At 40.3% G+C, this 19,693-nt stretch overlaps 1 protein-coding gene across 2 annotated transcripts in view; it reads right to left on the bottom strand.

Annotated features, from left to right (window-relative positions):
• The window catches only part of zmiz2 (zinc finger, MIZ-type containing 2), a 64,619-nt gene extending 45,794 nt beyond the window's left edge, over positions 1-18,825 (bottom strand). Inside the window, exon 1 of one of the 2 annotated variants that reach the window (XM_047371890.1) lies at positions 18,313-18,825. The gene's annotated coding sequence lies outside the window, so the exon portion shown is untranslated. The remainder of the gene's footprint in view (positions 1-18,312) is intronic. The other variant, XM_047371891.1, reaches the window with a different exon arrangement.
• Positions 18,826-19,693: the final 868 nt, after the last annotated feature.

Below are 19,693 nucleotides of genomic sequence, written 5' to 3' on the forward strand. Positions count from 1 at the left end.
AACTCTGAGAAAACAACCCAAAAGCAGAACTTAAATAACAACACTCAGCTAAACGTGCACCGGTTGACCCAATTTTCAGAAACTCAAGACATATCTGGCAAAAACAAACAATACTGAGCAGCTGTATGCTTCATCTTGTTTCATGCTTTTTATGCAAATTGCTTGTTAAATATTTTAGGACAAAGAACGCAACTACAGAAACTGCAATTTCCTGAATCTACAAATCAAAAGATATGCTTCTGTCGCTGTTTGTTCCTGTATCAAGGACAGTAAAGCAATAAACATTTGCTATATCTCATTTGTTGACAGTCAACTAAACATCTTCAGATTTTAAGACTAAGAAAAAACAAAATCTTTCAAGCTTTTAGCTTTTTAAGCTTTAAAAACCCTTCACTATACCTCCAGCGACATCTTCCAACAGCTCTGGGTAAAACATCTCTAAAGAAACCAGAAACATAGAAGAAAAGGCAGGTGGTATTATGGAGGCCATCACTGCAGAAACCTTTGCATTATGAACCTTCTGACACATGTTCCATGTGCGCTGCCTGCCTCCGCTACTGTATTTGCAAACTTCAGGACGCAGAGCTTATGGGTAGTAGTCCATGTTCTCAGTGTCTCATTGGTGGCTTTTTATTTATTTATTTTTATTTTGTGCTCCTTGCTTTACTTTGTGTTTGTATTTGTTTGGTTTCTCTTTTTCCATTTAAAAAAGATTCATAACTAAATATTTGAACAAAAAAAAAAAACACATGGTTTGTATAAGAAGACATTTGAGACTGACGGTACCTTTTTGTCCCCATGAAATGTTGCAGGGAAGAGACCCAAAATGTTACGAACTGCAAATGTAAGTTACAAAGGACCATTTTGGGTATTTACACTTAAAACCAAAGTCATAAATCACAACTTGATGCATTAGATAGAATATGGCCCACAGTCAGTACCGAGTCTTAACCAGCATTAGTTCCAATAGTTTAAGAATATGTTAATTTGTGTTCACTACCTAAACTTTCTGAGCTAGATTTACATTTCCAACATCAACTTGCATACCCTCACTCATTTATTTATAAACTCAGTCACATTTATAAAGAAATCCCCAACTTATCTTTTGCAGGGCTGGTGTAGAAATGATTGTGTTTGCAACTTCCAGCATGATAGCGGTAAGTGTAGTAAAGCGGTTTGTTATGGTGTAGCGAGCTGTGTTTTAAGTAAATGGTTAGCAGTCTAGCTACATTTCTATATTTTGTTTCAATAATTACACTCTTATGGAGATGTCCTAGCAAAACTTTGACATGTCAGAACGTGACTGCTTGTTAAGCTGTTTGCTGGTGCACCTGTCGGAAACTAGTATAGATATCATACTGCATTGTATTCTGGGATACTAAACGGCAGTACATAACGGCGACTGTTGCTGAGAGAGACTCAATTACAGAAAGATAAATAGAAAAAAGGAGACTATGGAGATAAAATGCAAAGCATTGGTGAGAGAGGCTACAGCGCCTTATCATGACAAAATCTGGCTTTAAACAGGGTAGATCCATATCATATCCCAGAAATGGAATAATGCAGTTTCTCCTAAACTTTTAAAGGTTTTGAGGACATTCTTGAAATTCTACCACTTGTCTACAGAGACGCACCCAAAAAACAAACACAGCTACTTGTTGTTGTCATTGCGTTTAATCTCTGGTTGCAAAGGACAGGTTGATGGACATCACAACTCAAAACAAGTAATTTAGAAAACTTGTGAATGATTTCTATCAAGGTAGAAAGATATCAGGCCCTTAAACTATGTAACAGGTGTGGGCATCGAGGGCAGTAAAGCCAATCCTAAAGCCAAATGTATTATGGGCATGCAAGGTATGCATAAATGGTACATCACAATTACTGCATCAAAGCAGTCCTTTGTAATTTTGACTGATTCATGATATCTTGTGCAATTCTAACTTCTATGTAAATTAATTAGTTTTGCCTTAAATTTTGCTGAGTTTCAGGCATCAGTAACAATTTTGTGGAGGAATGTAATTTCCTCACTGCCATGTTGAAGCAGTGATGTGACCCACCGCAGTGATGGGACCCAGAGTAGTGATGGGATGGGACCCACCATAGTGATGGGCACCTGCACAGTTAACAAGAATAATCACAAATGAGCAATCCTCCATGTTTTAATTATGTATCTGGCATCTAACTGACAATGTCCCTTAGGTAATGCTGGCATCATAACCTCAGCACACATGCATTACACCTTATATGAAGCTGGCCCTGCCATAGTCCTTGAAAGCACTCTTGGATGTTGTAGCCACCAAAGAAGTGGGGTGACATAACAATCCATTTCCTTAGAATCCACCAAAGCCTTTTGTGGTTTCAAGTAGTAAGTGTTAAACATGCCCCCCAAAAAGGGCTGCAAAATATATCACAGTTATCATTATGGCAATAAATGCAGATCACAAAGAACTGCTTGGACTGCAGTAAATGTTAACTAATTATTTAGGTAGCATGCATTGAGGCTCTCTGTGCCTGTAATATAATTGGTGACACCAGTTGTTAAATCCAACATATAAATGTTATTGAAGGTGGTAAAGTCATCCAAAAACTACAACCAAGTTGTTTCATTGCAAAAACAGCTGATGTCTGCCTGAAGCAAGTTTTTCAATAGAAATAATTTTTTTCCCCCAGTAGCTGGACAAACTAAACATTATCTGGGGTTTTAGGCTTGGCAAGAACCTATTTGTTTATTTACCGCAATCATATTATTATTTTAGCAGCATTATCGTACATCACATGCTTCCCCTAATATTTTTCAGCCTTAAATCAAAGTGCATCATTCCTGCAACCAGGGGATTATTTTCTCCACTCCCTCAGCAACGCAGGCTTTCGACATTGCGGAGTCAGCGCCTTGAGCCAGCGGCTCTAACTGATGGCTCAGGCCATCAGGCCCGCTGGGGTGCAGAAAGACTCCCTTAACCTTTGGTGATGAGAGTGGTGAAAATTCCTGCACCTCAAAGAATCTATCCGTGATGAAACTACCAGCATCACTCTGCTCACGCTCAATGTTTCAATGTAACAAATTAAGCTAGCTGCCCCTTTGCCTTGTCCTCCTGACCACACCCCCGCTTAACCCCCTCCACTCATCCCCACTTTTCGTAACGCACTTTGGTGGCATTCTTCAAAATGTGTCCGGGGACAGAGTTATTTTTTTACATGGGTTTTAGTTCCACAGAAAGCAGCATACACTTCTCACAAAAAGTTAGGGATGTTCAGCTTTCTGATGACATTTCAAAATGTACCTAAAATGTACAAACCTAATTAGCACACCTCTAAACTTTGGAATACACCTGCTCAACTGTGTAATGTTTCAGTGCATGCTGTTCTCAACCAAGGTATCTAATCCATGAAACTACCACTACAAGTTCTAGTTCAATGACAGTTTGTATTTAAAGAGTCTTAAAGCAGTTCACATTTTGACACCAAGATGACACCTAACCATCAATCAACTATACCTAGCCACTGCTAGGCTTCAAACAGGATGCTATCAGAGGAAAGTTCCCTCAGAGCTTAGAGTTTCACAATGAGTCATCAAGCAGTAGCAACAAAGGACACAGAGAATGGAAGAGTCAAAGGAAGCCATACTAGCAGATGTCCTCTGGTCACATCCCATCCCGATGACAGCTTAATTTTGAACAATGACCTGCAGAACCAGTTGGTGAATGCCACTGAACTCCAGACACACTTAAGGAACTCAGAAGCAAGTAGTTGCGGCACCTGGACAGTTTATGGGGAACATACAAGATCACAGGCAAAGAGAAAATCACTTGGATCAAATCCATGCCATATGCAGGATGTGTGAAACTGAAAGGAAATCTCTCAAAACAAGAGCAACTATGATACACATTTTAACCCAAAACTGGAAGTAAAAAAGCTGTGCATTAAACTAGCGATGATAATCCTTCCCCTAACTCAGAAAAGCTGAAGTGAACTACAGAGTGCAGTCCAACTATTATCGTAAAGGATATGAGACCCACAAGAGTTGCTTAGAATCAGGGCCTTGGAGCTATTTTTTTATGCAACACAAACAGTGACGGAATCACTACCAAGTAAATTAGCTCCAAAATGTCATGGATGGAAAGCCAAGTCAAGTTTATTCGTATAGAACATTTTAGCAACAAGGCAATTTGAGAAAAGTTGGACTACAGACTAGGACTGAAACAATTAATCGGATTAATTGTAATTATTCAATTATGGAAATAACGATCATTTGATTAGTAAATTAGGTGAAAGTTAACTGGAATATACACACCATGACATTTGCTGAAAGAACAACCCACTCAGAGCAGTAATCAGGCCAAAATTGAACAAAAGAAATGTATACATTTTTTATTTAAGATGAAAAATCTTCTTTGTCTGTAAATATGCTCTATCCAGAACTCCTCAGGTTGCATAGTTTAAGCTTCACCTGGTTCAAATTCAGTAAAAAAAAAAGAAATCTCCTAAGCACATTTTGCTCAATTAACCCTAAAAATAGTCAAAAAATGAATCAATTAGCAAAATAGAGCAGTCAAAGGAAAGCAATTCCCATGAAAAAGATTTTTCGGATGCACAGCAGCTAGCATGTCATGTTGCTTCAAACAACAGCTAAGGAGAGTCATAGATGTCTTGCAGAGAAACGGCAAGGGGAGATGGGTAATTTTATGTCATCAATCGATTTATAATCGCACCATAGCCTTATGAATAGTAATCGAATCGAATCACAAAGTGCCTAAATACTCCCACCCCAACCTCTATTTGCGAGTAGTGCAAGCCTGGCATTTTGACTGAAGTGGCTCATTAAGGATATGTGTGTAATTTTGGCCACTTCTACAGAACTAAAGCTGACAGGTTTTCCGTTTTGATGAAATCACGATTCTGTTTAGACATGTTAACAAAAGTGCTTTACAGTTAAAACTGATTCAAAGATGGTCCCTGATGTACCTGCAAGTTCACACATCTGAACCTTCGCCCTGCTAAGAGCAGGCTCCCCATCTGGCAACAACAAAAATACCCATGTTTGGGTCATGAGGCTTCAGTTTGGATAGTTATGTTTGAATGAGATGTTAATGGTATGATAACTAAATCTGATGGTATTCATGCAAAAATGAAAAACAAAAATCTATAAAAATGATCTAATCACATTTATTAAAAGCAGAAAGGCAAAGTTATTCCTACTCCTGCTAAAAGCTGGAAGATATTGTTAATTATTATAATACTGTTTGTAATGTACCTCATTATTTACTGAAATATTGCTTTTGATTTATTAACTTTAGTAAACATAAAATAAACATCCACTACATTTAGTTGTTTTCTATTGCTTATTGGACAGAATTATTCCTATTCTGCTGTTTTAGAGTAACAGGTCCAACAGGATGATATTAGCTGCTTAATTAGTTGGGTTATCAGCTGCAGTCGGCTGATTAACAGATAGCCCACTCATAGCATGCAAGTTTCAAAACAGCCCTCTTTTAATGATAGTTTTAACACAACAGCAGCACCTTAATCTATTTCAGGTTAACTTTCCATCAATGTTCAGCTCTGCCACAAGGAGCAAGAAACCAACGTAGCAGTGTTTAGAGCAATTCACCCCAAAGCATCAGCTGTTCTGCTGCACATAGTAAGACACGTTGCTCTATGAATGTTATTTCCTATCTTTATAGTAATACATTAGGTTTTTATTTAGAGGGGACACACATTTAAAAAAGTCATACCTATAAACATACAAAAAAAGAGGCTTCTCATTCATCAAATACACTATACTGCGAAGGCTATTTATTCATCATTTAAAAAAGAAGTGATTATTATTAACTCAAACAGTTTATTAGGGTACTGCAGCTTTAATGAGTAGATTGCTTGACACTCAAGAAAAGGCAACACAGACATCTAAAAGGAAAGATGAAGGTCTGAATTAGTTCTTTTAAACCAGCTCATCAAATATTACACCTGCTTCTTCAGTTCCATATGTTCCCTTTTTGTATTCTTTATCTCTGATCCTTGCTGCTCCTCTGCCGTTACCTAATGAGTTCCTTTATCTGGCAGTTACCAAGTGACATGCTAATTTCCCAACATCAGAGCCCTGAACATTCCCTGAGACCCACCTCTCAGGCACCCCACCCCCTCATTTTTTCCACTGCTGCTTTCCCTTTTTTACTTTGCAGATTTGGGTCAGACATCATGAATCTTGTGTAAAAAGACAGAGAGGGAGGGGTGCTCCACAGATCACATGATCACTATTTGTGAATTCCCTCCAATCAAGTACCTTGAAACTTCCTTCACAACTGAGCAGCAGAACAACACAAAAGGAGGGTGAGGTGTGCGAGACGTGTGGCTGCATCAGATGTTGAAAGTGAAAACGAGGTGCAGTTTGTACCTGTGGGGGACTCATTGAGACACTCTGTTCTTTCTTGCTCCCCCCTCCTTCTTTGACCTCAGCGTCTCGACATTTCCTTTACCCATAACTCCTATTCTTCACTCCGCTCCTCGTTGTCAGATTCTCTTCTCATCCTTCCACTCTCAGTCCTCAGATCTTGCCATCGCAGACAGTTGAATCAACTGCACTCAATCAACCCTCAAACTGCTCTGCTGCTGCACTGTTCTACAAGGACCACATACAGTCATGTGTGCAACAGCAAATGAAGCAGTTACAGCGCCTTTCAAAAGCACTCATACCACTTAAACTGTTTCACATCTGTTACGTTGTAACCACAGACTTCAGGCTATTTAAATGAGATTTTATGTGACAGACTAACACAAAACACCATCAAATCCAGACAAACCAATTACTGTCAAAAGTCACCTCTTTAGTATGAAGAATCCCCCTGTGTGTAATGTAATTTAACCAACTTTATCCAATAAAGCAAAATGTGCTAACAGAGCTCTGTTAAATCACCCAAAATAGAAAGAGTGTCAATGCTTTCACAGCAAACCTTTGGAACGCTTTGTAGCGTTCCAGAGTCTGGTTTCTGGAGCGATCACGTCGGTATGAACCCATCCTGGACCCTGAAACGGACCAGAGGTTACCACTGTCGGTCTCTGCATGGTTTACCGGACCCTGGAGCGTTCGCATGCAGTGTTAATGCATGCCGGGCCAGCGTACCGAAAGCTGGAAGAGAGGATGTAAGGCAAGAGCAACGCATCTGAGTAGCAGAAGAACTAGAGGAAAAACAAAGTAAGAGCACCAATCCGAAGACAAACAAGTTTAAAAATATATCATGAGGCTACGTGGAGTAGTGATGAGATGCAGGCAGAAAACTACATTTAAGCCGCAAAGTGGCAACAGAAACTGATGTGACGGACTTTCTTCTTCATGCTTGTTTTTCCGCAATCAGTGCAATACTGCCCCCTAAAGAATCCATTGCAACTTTCTGACTTAGTTTGGTTTGGTCTAAAAACCGGGCCAACTAAGCATGTGAATTTTCTCACTTTGACCGATTCCTGGCCTGGACCAGCAGTGTGAATTAGCCCTGTGACACAGCTACAAATCTATTAAGACATGGCTGTCTACTAAAGAAGGCCAAGCAAGGAGAGCATAAATTAGAGAAGCAACCAAAGCTATCCCAACTAAGTTGGGATAAGGGAGTTTAACCGAAAATTCAACATGGAAGACTCACCACCCCACCATGTCCAATCACTCCTCATTGGCTGCTCCAATCAACGGCAGATCCGCACTTCTCCTCGGCCAATCATCTCCCAAGGCATCACTTTTAAAGACCCTCTGCATGGAAGACACCACTCTTCTGCTGAGCTTCCACCCTTCTCCACCATGGGCTCCCAACTCCTTCCATACCAAGGCCTATGCCACCACCAGGATCGGATCCCAGGGGGGGAAGACGTACCTAATCATAACCCTAAGATATTTATTCAAACCCACTTCATTCTCAGCGTTTACATCTTCCTCAGGGGTCCGAGCGCCAAAGAAATAATCTTTAATTAATAAACCCTTTAAACAGTCATCTTGTTGTTTCTCCTTTATGTGAGTCTTTCCAGGTTGAAATGCATCGACAGGATTATTTTCACTCATGCACAGCCGCAAATCTTGGTAGCAGCATATTGCTGCGGGGCTTCTTTTCTTTAACGGTTCAAGGACTTTTGTTGTCATACCAGCTCACATTTACATATTAGGCTTCTAAACCGGGACCTTAGTCTGAATTTCATAGCTTAATACTGAAGTAAAAAGAAAACTAAGTATAACATACAAAGCTAAATCTAATAATAAAAAGACAAAATACAGCAATCAATAAAAATATATACAGCAAAGAGCAAAAAAAAAAAAAGGAAATATAGACAGTTAAATAAATTAACGTTGCAAAGTATTAAATACACATGTTAAAGCATGAGGTAGTCCTTAATATTGTACCTATAAATGAGTGAAATATTGCACCTTGGTGGGTGAAGTGTTTAGTGCAGGTCAGTTTGTAGTGAAAGGCCCTGTCCCAATACCCACACTACACCCTACACCCCTCTATGAAGGGTGTACTTTGTAAAAGTGCACGTAGGGGTTGAAGTGCGCAGGTTACAGACATGCAGAATTGGAGAATTGGGGCAGTACGGGTTACATTATCGACTTACACCACTGCTCTGCAACTGCAACATCAAACATGGCGGGAGCTGTCGCTGTTTTGCAGTTTTGCTGCTAAGAAAATATTTTAAAACTGGAACAAGCAATTGTAAGAAAAAAGTGCAGGAACCGAAAGAGGCTTATACACCAGACTCCCGATGTGGCGCAAGTGATTGTTCAAAAGGTCATTTCAATGTTATGGCCTACTGACTGCCCAGAATCACCCTGGAGACGGTGACGTCTCACAATGTTGAGCCTGGAAAACCAGTAAACAATATATATTGTCGGCTTACTCTTTGTAGTTTAGCCAGTTCTTATTGTTCTGATTTGAGGGTTGATTACATTGACGGTAGTGATTGATTTTTGCTCAAAACGTCACCTGCAGCAGTGAATTGTGCGAAGTCCACTTAGATGCGTGCTTAGCTGAGGTGTGGATTGAGGGCACAAAGGGGGCGGAGTGAAAGACCACTGGAGAATTGGTACACATTACGCCCTTGAACCCATCAACGGTAACGCACAATTGAGGGACACAATCGTGGAAGTGCGAGTATTGGGACAGGGCCAGAGAGTCTACAGAGTTTGGCTCAAGTTCAGCAGTCTGACAGTTTCAGGGAAGAAGCGGTTTCTGAGCCCGGTGGTCTTGCTCAGAATGCTCCTCAGCTACCTGCCCAAGAGGAGGAGCTGAGACAGTCTGTTTGCGGGATGGGTGGAGTCCTTCATGATCTGTAGGGCCCTTCCCCTTGCATCGTGATGTGTAGAGGTCCGAGGTGGTGGGAAGACTGCTCCACACGGTTCTCTGAGCAGCGTCTACCACCCTCTGCAGAGCCTTCCTTTCAGCAGCAGTGCAGCTGCCTTGCCATACGGTGGTGCAGGTACAGAGGACGCTCGCCACCTCATAGCATAATTTAAGTTGAGTTCCTCAATTATGCTATGAGGCTAACGATTTGTGACATATTAATTAAACCTAAATAATCAACAGAAAGAACACATTTTCTGTCGGTGACCCACCTGCTTGGTGCAAAAAAAAAAAAAAAACACTTCTATTATGACTTCAGGGAGGACATCACTATCTTGGAGCATTTTGCGCTGGGTCCATCACCTAACACAATACCCACACATTTATGGCTGCTCTAGCAACCCGTACATAATGTCAATGCAGCTGCTGGCACCACTCATATCACTGTCTCCAGGCTTGCAATAAGGATCGATCCAGAAGGTGTTCCTATCTGCATTTAATATCTTACTGAAAGTGCCGAAACACTATTGTAAACAGTTATGATACGTAGTGGCCTACCAGTTGTTTGGGTGAACAGAGCTTTTTTTTGGAGCTTTTTCCAATTTTGCACACACCTTTTTGAATGTGCTGGAAGACAGCACCGCTCCAACCATCTGTTTCTCCGCTGTTACTGTAGGATGCAGAAGAAAAGCAGGAAAACATGTCCAATGCAGCGTGCTTGCAGCAACAGAGTGTTCAACATTATTGCACATTAACACTGTTAGTGTGCAACACTGTTTCTGTTTGGTGTATGACATCAAGTCTTTTACAGTCAAAAGGTTCAGGTCGAAATGAAGTTAAGTCTAAAATCTTTTATAATACTCTCAAGTCGAGTCAAGTCTTTAAATTTATGACTCGAGTCTGGCTTGATTCTAAGTCACCTGACTTGAGTCCACAACTCTGGTATATACCCCAATATAATCTTGGTTGAAGTGTAAAGTATAAACAAAAAATAAAATAGCCTTTTATTTGACCGATTAAAATCTACTTTGGACTTTGTTTTTTTGGTGTGATAGCCTCACGATGACCAGTTAAAACAAATCAGTGAAAAAAATACACAGATGTTGTAATTTGTATCTCACAGAGCCCTCTACTCGGTTAAAATTTTTCTTTAAGGGTACGTAAGACTGTCTTACAGTATCAGAACGCTGTGATAAAAGGAAGCCTGAAGGATCTTCTTTCTGTTCCAAACCACACATTAGGTATTGCACAGTTAGCTAAATAAAAACGAGCTGTCAGTTTAACTGTTCATCCATATTTAAATCACTGTGCAGAAGTGTCGGGTAATTATTCTAACTGAGCAATTCAGCCATTATTTATTCTACAAAAGAAATCAGTATGGATCATTCATGGGGCTGGATATAGAAATCACACCTTTTCATTATTTTTGCAGTCAAAACTGTTTACAGACCTTGTGGGGGTTCAAACGGCACAAAAAATATTTGATCAATAATCAAACTATTACCAGGTCATATTCAAAAATTGTTCAGTAAAAGGGAAGGGGTTTATGATTTAAGGGGAAAGTTTCATTTTAAATCAGGGAAGGTTTGTATGACTAGAAAGCTTTTTGTATTTCAATCTGTGGAGTAAAACTGTATAAAAGTTTGAATGTAGAACTCAAGGAATGTCCAAACAAAAACGTCTCAAAAAGAGGTATAAAGACATAATATTCCAAGATATAGGGATGAAGAGTGTGTCGGATTATTTCTTCCCAACTATATATGTATGTGCATATATGTTTGTATATATTCTTTATTAGTACCGGATAATTTTTTATAAGGTTAATATCTCTGTATTTATTAATTATTTTCTATGTAATTATTGTGATATAAATAATATAGAGTAACTAGGTAAGTGGAATTATTATTGTATAGGTCTTATTGACCTTATTCTTGTGAATTAAAGTGGAACAAGAGAGTATTATTAGGTTTTTGAAGAAGGTGTGGGATCAGGTAAATTTGTACTTCTTCCCACTCCTTTTTAAATACACTATATTGCCAAACATATTCGCTCACCCATCCAAATGAATAAAATCAGGTGTTCCAATCACCATGGCCACAGGTGTATAAATCAAGCCCCCAGGCATGCAGACTGTTTCTACATTTGTGAAGGAATGGGTTTCTCTCAGGAGCTCAGTGAATTCCAGCCTGGTACTGTGATAGGATGCCACCTGTCCAACAAGCCTAGTCATGAAATTTCCACACTCCTAAATATTCCACCGTCAACTGTCAGTGGTATTATAAGAAACTGGAAGCAATGGGAAATGACAGTAACTCAGCCACGTAAACTCACAGAGCGGTGGTGTATAGTGCACAGAGGTCCTCGACTTTCTGCAAAATAAATCGCTGATTCAATTCAGTTTTATTTATATAGCGCCAATTCACAACACAGGTTTCAAGGCACTTTACAAAGTCATTTCAATTGAATCAGACAGATTTCAAGTTGGGTACACACATTCCAATTAATCCCAACTATCAAACAGTGCAGTGAGATTCACTTTATTATTCAAATTGGTTAAAAGTTTTTCTATCTAAGGAAAACAGCAGATTGCATCGAGTTAGTGACTTCCCGCATTCACTCCTACTGAATTAGCACGTAGCAACAGTGAACAGTCGCCTGGGTTGACTTTACACCAATCCCTCATATGGAGCCACAGACCTCCAAACCTCATGTGGCTTTCAGATTAGCTCAAGAACAATAGGTTTCCATGGCCAAGCAGCTGCATCCAAGCCATACATCACCAAGTGCAAAGCGTCAGATGCAGTGGTGTAAAGCACGGCGCCACTGGACTCTAGAGCAGTGGAGGTCCATTCTCTGTAGTGACCAATCGCGTGTCTCCATCTGGCAGATCTGAGTCTGGGTTTGGAGGTTGCCAGGAGAAGGGTTAGTCTGACTGTATTGGGCCAAGTCCAAAGTTTGGTGAAGGGGGATTATGCTGTGGGGTTGTTTTTTTTTTTTTCAGAAGCTGGGCTTGGATCCTCAGTTCCAGTGAAAGGAACTCTGAATGCCTCAGCTTGAGCTTAACTGGCCCAGAGTCCTGACCTCAACCAAACAGAACATCTTTAGGATGAATTAGAGTGAAGACTGAGAGCCCGCCATTATCATCTAACATCAGTGTCTGGAAGAATGGTGAAAACAATGAACACAATCCTAAACCTTGTGGACAGCCTTCTCAGAAGAGCTGAATCTGGTATGGCGCCTATGGATTAGGAATGGGATGTCACTTAAGTTTATATGTGAGCCAATACATTTGGCAATATAGTTTATGTAAATATTTGAACTGTCTTTTGGATATTCATTATTATTGAAATTATTTTCTTTGTTTACTTTTGTTCTTTACATATTTGAAATAAATTCTTTAAACTATACCAACATAAAAGCTCACATATTTAAAAAACAAAATGTGTTATTCCTACTTTTAAATTAATTATTAGTATTTTTAAGTGTTGTAGTTTTAAGCACGATAAATGTGCCAACTTTTTAAATCCTCAAAAATATATATTTCAAATAAATTAAGTTGTTTGATTTCATCATATACAGATAAATGTCGTAGGATTTGGATAAAAAAAACTCTTGCCTTTGAAACATTGTAAGAAATAGTTTATTGCATTTGCAAATAAAATTATTAATGGAATATTTAAGAGAAATTTTGCCCAGATGGTAATACACTGACACGGTGAATATTACAAACAGAGAGTTTGCTTTACACCTTTCTTTCTTTCTTTTGAAACCACAGTGCTTGAACTAGACTTCCCTGCTGTCACTGAGTATTTGATCTGCAGAGAAGGTATACAGAAACACTGCCTGCATCAAATTCAGTGTCAGCATATCAACACTTTCCTTACACTAACATTTCTTAAATATTCCCTAAGAGTTAGATTGTTGTTTTCCCCGTTTCTGCTCGGTTTATGAGGGCGAATAAAAAGGGGAGTCTGAGTTTTTTGGTCAACACAGACCCGAAGTAACCGAGCCTGGCCTCATGCCATGACAACATGTTTTTGTGCCCATACATCCAGGAAGTCATGGCCAAAGAGGAAAAACAGGCACTGGCTCCCTCACCTCAGAGACACTCTCCAACTCAAAAACAACATGTCATGCTTGTTAAAATAACTGTTTTGAACCATCTTGTGAGCCATTGAAACCATTTTGATTTTTTTTGTGTCCCATTAGCTGGAAAATGAAACTCAGACCACAACTTGATGCCTTACCAACACACACGTCACTTAACCATGTTTATGAGGTTAACAAAGTGTACCGATGTTGTTACCATGTATTTACAAGTCACACCCCTGTTCACATTATAGATCATTGCAGAAGCAGAACTGGTGGTCTGTCCAGGGTGTAACTGGGTTCTCTCCTGAACCCTGCCTGTCTTAAAAAGAATAAAAAACTGCTTTAATGATCTGAGAGGATTGTAAATGGTGTCACAGTACCACTATTTCACAAGATCAGGTGGCTCATTCTACTGTAAGAGAAGATGCTGCTATTAGATTTCATAGTAAATATTGTGAATGATCGCCAATCAATCGGTGCACCCCTAGTTGTCACCATCAGTGATTCTTGCGCTCCTACAGCCCTTATCAAGAAGTGCCTCAGAGCTCTATAGTTGGGCCATTACTCTGTCATATGCATGATCCCACTTTGTCACATTTCGAAACAGTCTGCAATTTTATTCATATGCGGAGGGCATACAAACCTCTATTAGCACCTAACCATCAAGTAAGCGTCCCCAACCCTTAGCAACTGCTTATTGAGTATCAAAGCCTGGATGTCTGTTGGTCTACTTAAACTTGACAACAGTAAAACTGTGTCTCTGTTTGAGGTCCCACAGGCACTTAACTGTAAGGTTGAAGATATCCTTTTGCATATACAGGTCCTTCTCAAAATATTAGCATATTGTGATAAAGTTCATTATTTTCCATAATGTCATGATGAAAATTTAACATTCATATATTTTAGATTCATTGCACACTAACTGAAATATTTCAGGTCTTTTATTGTCTTAATACGGGTGATTTTGGCATACAGCTCATGAAAACCCAAAATTCCTATCTCACAAAATTAGCATATCATTAAAAGGGTCTCTAAACGAGCTATGAACCTAATCATCTGAATCAACGAGTTAACTCTAAACACCTGCAAAAGATTCCTGAGGCCTTTAAAACTCCCAGCCTGGTTCATCACTCAAAACCCCAATCATGGGTAAGACTGCCGACCTGACTGCTGTCCAGAAGGCCACTATTAACACCCTCAAGCAAGAGGGTAAGACACAGAAAGAAATTTCTGAACGAATAGGCTGTTCCCAGAGTGCTGTATCAAGGCACCTCAGTGGGAAGTCTGTGGGAAGGAAAAAGTGTGGCAGAAAACGCTGCACAACGAGAAGAGGTGACCGGACCCTGAGGAAGATTGTGGAGAAGGGCCGATTCCAGACCTTGGGGGACCTGCGGAAGCAGTGGACTGAGTCTGGAGTAGAAACATCCAGAGCCACCGTGCACAGGCGTGTGCAGGAAATGGGCTACAGGTGCCGCATTCCCCAGGTCAAGCCACTTTTGAACCAGAAACAGCGGCAGAAGCGCCTGACCTGGGCTACAGAGAAGCAGAACTGGACTGTTGCTCAGTGGTCCAAAGTACTTTTTTCGGATGAAAGCAAATTCTGCATGTCATTCGGAAATCAAGGTGCCAGAGTCTGGAGGAAGACTGGGGAGAAGGAAATGCCAAAATGCCAGAAGTCCAGTGTCAAGTACCCACAGTCAGTGATGGTCTGGGGTGCCGTGTCAGCTGCTGGTGTTGGTCCACTGTGTTTTATCAAGGGCAGGGTCAATGCAGCTAGCTATCAGGAGATTTTGGAGCACTTCATGCTTCCATCTGCTGAAAAGCTTTATGGAGATGAAGATTTCATTTTTCAGCATGACCTGGCACCTGCTCACAGTGCTAAAACCACTGGTAAATGGTTTACTGACCATGGTATCACTGTGCTCAATTGGCCTGCCAACTCTCCTGACCTGAACCCCATAGAGAATCTGTGGGATATTGTGAAGAGAACGTTGAGAGACTCAAGACACAACACTCTGGATGAGCTAAAGGCCGCTATCGAAGCATCCTGGGCCTCCATAAGACCTCAGCAGTGCCACAGGCTGATTGCCTCCATGCCACGCCGCATTGAAGCAGTCATTTCTGCAAAAGGATTCCCGACCAAGTATTGAGTGCATAACTGTACATGATTATTTGAAGGTTGACGTTTTTTGTATTAAAAACACTTTTCTTTTATTGGTCGGATAAAATATGCTAATTTTGTGAGATAGGAATTTTGGGTTTTCACGAGCTGTATGCCAAAATCATCTGTATTAAGACAATAAAAGACCTGAAATATTTCAGTTAGTGTGCAATGAATCTAAAATATATGAATGTTAAATTTTCATCATGACATTATGGAAAATAATGAACTTTATCACAATATGCTAATATTTTGAGAAGGACCTGTAGATTGCTGCTCTATCTGTCTGTCCTCCAAAGTCCACAACTTCCATCTTCCCTTTTGGGTCACATTTTAAATCCTCCAGGGAATCTGCTTTCTCTCGTCTTAAAATGTCTAAAGAATATTGCCATGCCTCACGGATCCAGTATCACTGCAATATTGTCTTGTTTTGGCTATAAGATAACCAGTAAAGCTCTGGAAAGGTCCCAGTATGTACATATAATTGGTTTCCGGTGTTGCTGCTTGCACTAAATCATAGAAACACATCACTTAAACTCTAATTCAGTTTCATTAGCTTTAAGAAGCTGTCCTTAAATGTAATATTTCTGACAATGACTGTACCAATACACATGAATAAATATTAATTCAGTTAACGTATTAAGGTTCCAATCCACGATAAAAGACATCTTAGCGTGGTATAGATAAAAATTAAACACTTTCAGTCCAGTTCTGTACAGTGAAATCCAGCACAGTCCAGTTAAATCCAATTATAATCCCATTCAATTTAACAGACTCCATGCAGTTCTAAAATAATCATTTTTAATAAATATGTTAAGCTACAGAAGCACACAGATTGCACAGATTTAGTTGTTTTTTTTTACTTAGATAAAATACTCCATAATTAATAATAATTATCCAGTGGGAAACACTGGAGAGAAAAACTAAGTTACAACAAGAAATGGCCAGCAGCAACCAAATTATACCACAAAGAACCCAAGGTTTCATCTGTGAACGGGATGAGTTAGGCAACTTCATGTTTGTTGTTGCCGTGGAACGAACCCACTCTATGTAGAAAATGATACATGGCCTCCCAGATTTTAAAAGGGTTAACATGCATCAATCAGCTTCTTCTGCTGCATGATCCAAAAGAGAAGCAAATCTTCCTCACACTTCAAGACCTTCTTCTCTGATACACTCTGATGTAAAGATGTTTATAATAGAGCTTCATCAGCTTTTCAGCTAAAACAGTCAAGGGAATTTGATTGCTTAGTGATTTGGATGCAATAAAACCATGTGCCTTTAAGACAGATAATGCTAAACAAAATCAGGCATTTCATTGGTTGTAATCTTCCACCACTGTTACCACAACTCAATTAGTTTATAGAATTATTTATTCAGGCACCAACGTTGTTATTTAATGGCTTGCAAAAATATTCACACCTGCTGAACTTCCTCTCGTTTTGTCACAATTCCATCACAAATTTCAATGTATATAATTACAATTTATATATTTATTATTTATTCTTAACATTAGGTGATGATAAATCCCCGAGTAGTGGCTGCATCATGCTGTGGGAAATTAGTTTCTTCAGCAGGGCAACTGAACTAGTGAAGGTTCAAGGGAATGTGCATGGGGCTAAATAGAGGGCAATTCTGGAAGAAAACGTGCTAAAGGCTAGAAAATACTTGAGACATGGTGAAGGTTCATTCTCAACACACAACAAGAAACATACAGCCAGAACTACAATGGAAGAACTCAGATCCAATCCTATTTGTGTGTTAGAATGGCTCAGTCAAAGTCCAGACCTGAATCCAATTAAGTATCCATTAAATCTCACCGAGCTTGAGTTACGATGCAAAAGAATATTGGAAATAAAAATAAAAATCTCTAAATGTGCAAACAGCTAGCCACATACCCCCAAAGATTTGCCACTATGATTGCAGCAAAAGGTTGTTTTTACAAATGATTGACTCAGGAGGCTGAATACATGTTCATGCCACACTTTTCAGATTTGTATTGGTATTAAAAAAAGACTTAAATGTAACATATTAATTCCAATTTAATTCATACACTACTTTGTGTTGGTCTCAAATAAAACATATCCACAGAGATTGCAATGTGAGAAAATGTTAAAAAGTTCAAAGGTGTGAATACTTTTGCGAGGAAGCTTGTTATATAAATACATTGCAGTGAAGGTCAGTCAACAAATTGTTCCCTCCAAATATCACCTCAGACAGAGAGCAGAGGTCTCACCTGTTTCATGGTGGGCCCTTCAAATCACACTGAACAAATTATATAACACTAAAGTTGTCAGACGACTATTTCCCATCAAAAATATATTTATTTAGCAGTATTGATCAAAATTAAAAGTCCCCCACACCGGGTGTTTGGTTTTTTCCTGCAGCTGCCTTCTCTCGCAATTTCAACCCAATCACAGAACGTAATTCTTCCCAAACAGATCTAATGAACTCGTGAAATCCGTGTATCTAGCTGTAATTTCATTGTGCCGTGTACTGCTGGTCACTATAACAACGCAATACGTCTTCAATACAGTACAGCTTTTTTGCAAACATGAATACCCTGATTTGTAAAAGCATCTTGAAGAGTGCAAAGAAAAAAACATGCAGCAGAGCAGAGCAGAACAAAGCATTTCAGCAGTGTGCTGCACGGAGTGGATGAGACCAGCCTCTCTGTCTTCCTGTGTGCGCGCGTTCCCCTCCGTCACTAAAACACAGAATAGCAGCTGTTTTGTTTCACCTTACCTTGTCGGGCTGCTCGGGGATAAGCGCTCCGGGTGATGAAGCCCGCCGTTTAAAACAAGCACAAATGTGAAGAAATAGGAGCAGGTAGTCCCGTTTTGAAGGAGTGGAGATGGTGCTGCTTTGGCAACCTCTCGCCGCTTTAAGTTTGGATTAGGTGTCGCTGTGTTAAGTGCCAGCAGAGGAGTGGAATCGGAGAACTGTCTGTGGAGGGGCTTTAACACGCTGCTGGCTGAGCCGCTGGCTGCCACCCTGAGCTAACTGAGGGCTACTTAACTCACACCATTAACTTTGTGTAACCCTGTGGAACGCTCCTTTGTACGGCGCTACTAAGTTAGCTACATTGTAACGAACACTAGCTAACTGAGCACTTTAAAACACTGACTCTGTTAACTGCCCCGGAGCTTACCGTGGGTATGCTTTAGCTGGCAGACAATGAGGCTGCTTTATAGTATACAGTTATGTTAGCTTAGCTAAACTGAGATAAGCTAGTGCTGCATTCAAGGACCTCTGAGAACTCGTATTTCTGTCAACTGAAAATAATATATATATATATACACTGTTCCAAAAACAAGGAGAACACTTAAACAACACAATATAACTCAAGAGTAAATCAAACTTCTGTGAAATCAAACTGACCACTTAGGAAGCAACACTGATTGACAATCAATTTCACTGCTGTTGTGCAAATGGAATAGACAAAGGGGGGAAATCTTTGGCGATTAGCAAGACACTCAATAAAGGAGTGGTTCTGCAGGTGGGGACCACAGACCACTTCTCAGTACCTATGCTTTCTGACTGATGTTTTGGTCACGTTTGAATGTTGGTGGTGCTTTCACACTCGTGGTAGCATGAGACGGACTCTACAACCCACACAAGTGGCTCAGGTAGTGCAGCTCATCCAGGATGGCACATCAATGTGAGCTGTGGCAAGAAGGTTTGCTGTGTCTGTCAGCGTAGTGTCCAGAGCCTGGAGGCGCTACCAGGAGACAGGCCAGTACACCAGGAGACATGGAGGAGGCCGTAGGAGGACAACAACCCAGCAGCAGGACCGCTACCTCCGCCTTTGTGTAAGGAGGAAAAGGAGGAGCACTGCCAGAGCCCTGCAAGATGACCTCCAGCAGGCCACAAATGTGCATGTGTCTGCACAAACGGTTAGAAACTGACTCCATGAGGATGGTATGAGGGCCCGACGTCCACAAATGGGGGTTGTGCTCACAGCTCAACACCGTGCAGGACGCTTGGCATTTGCCAGAGAACACCAGGATTGGCAAATTCGCCACTGGTGCCCGGTGCTCTTCACAGATGAAAGCAGGTTCACACTGAGCACATGTGACAGACGTGACAGAGTCTGGAGACAGCGTGGAGAGAGATCTGCTGCCTG

The sequence above is a fragment of the Girardinichthys multiradiatus genome, chromosome 8 (genome assembly GCF_021462225.1).
Source record: "Girardinichthys multiradiatus isolate DD_20200921_A chromosome 8, DD_fGirMul_XY1, whole genome shotgun sequence".
In the NCBI taxonomy this organism is placed as follows: Eukaryota; Metazoa; Chordata; class Actinopteri; order Cyprinodontiformes; family Goodeidae; genus Girardinichthys; species Girardinichthys multiradiatus.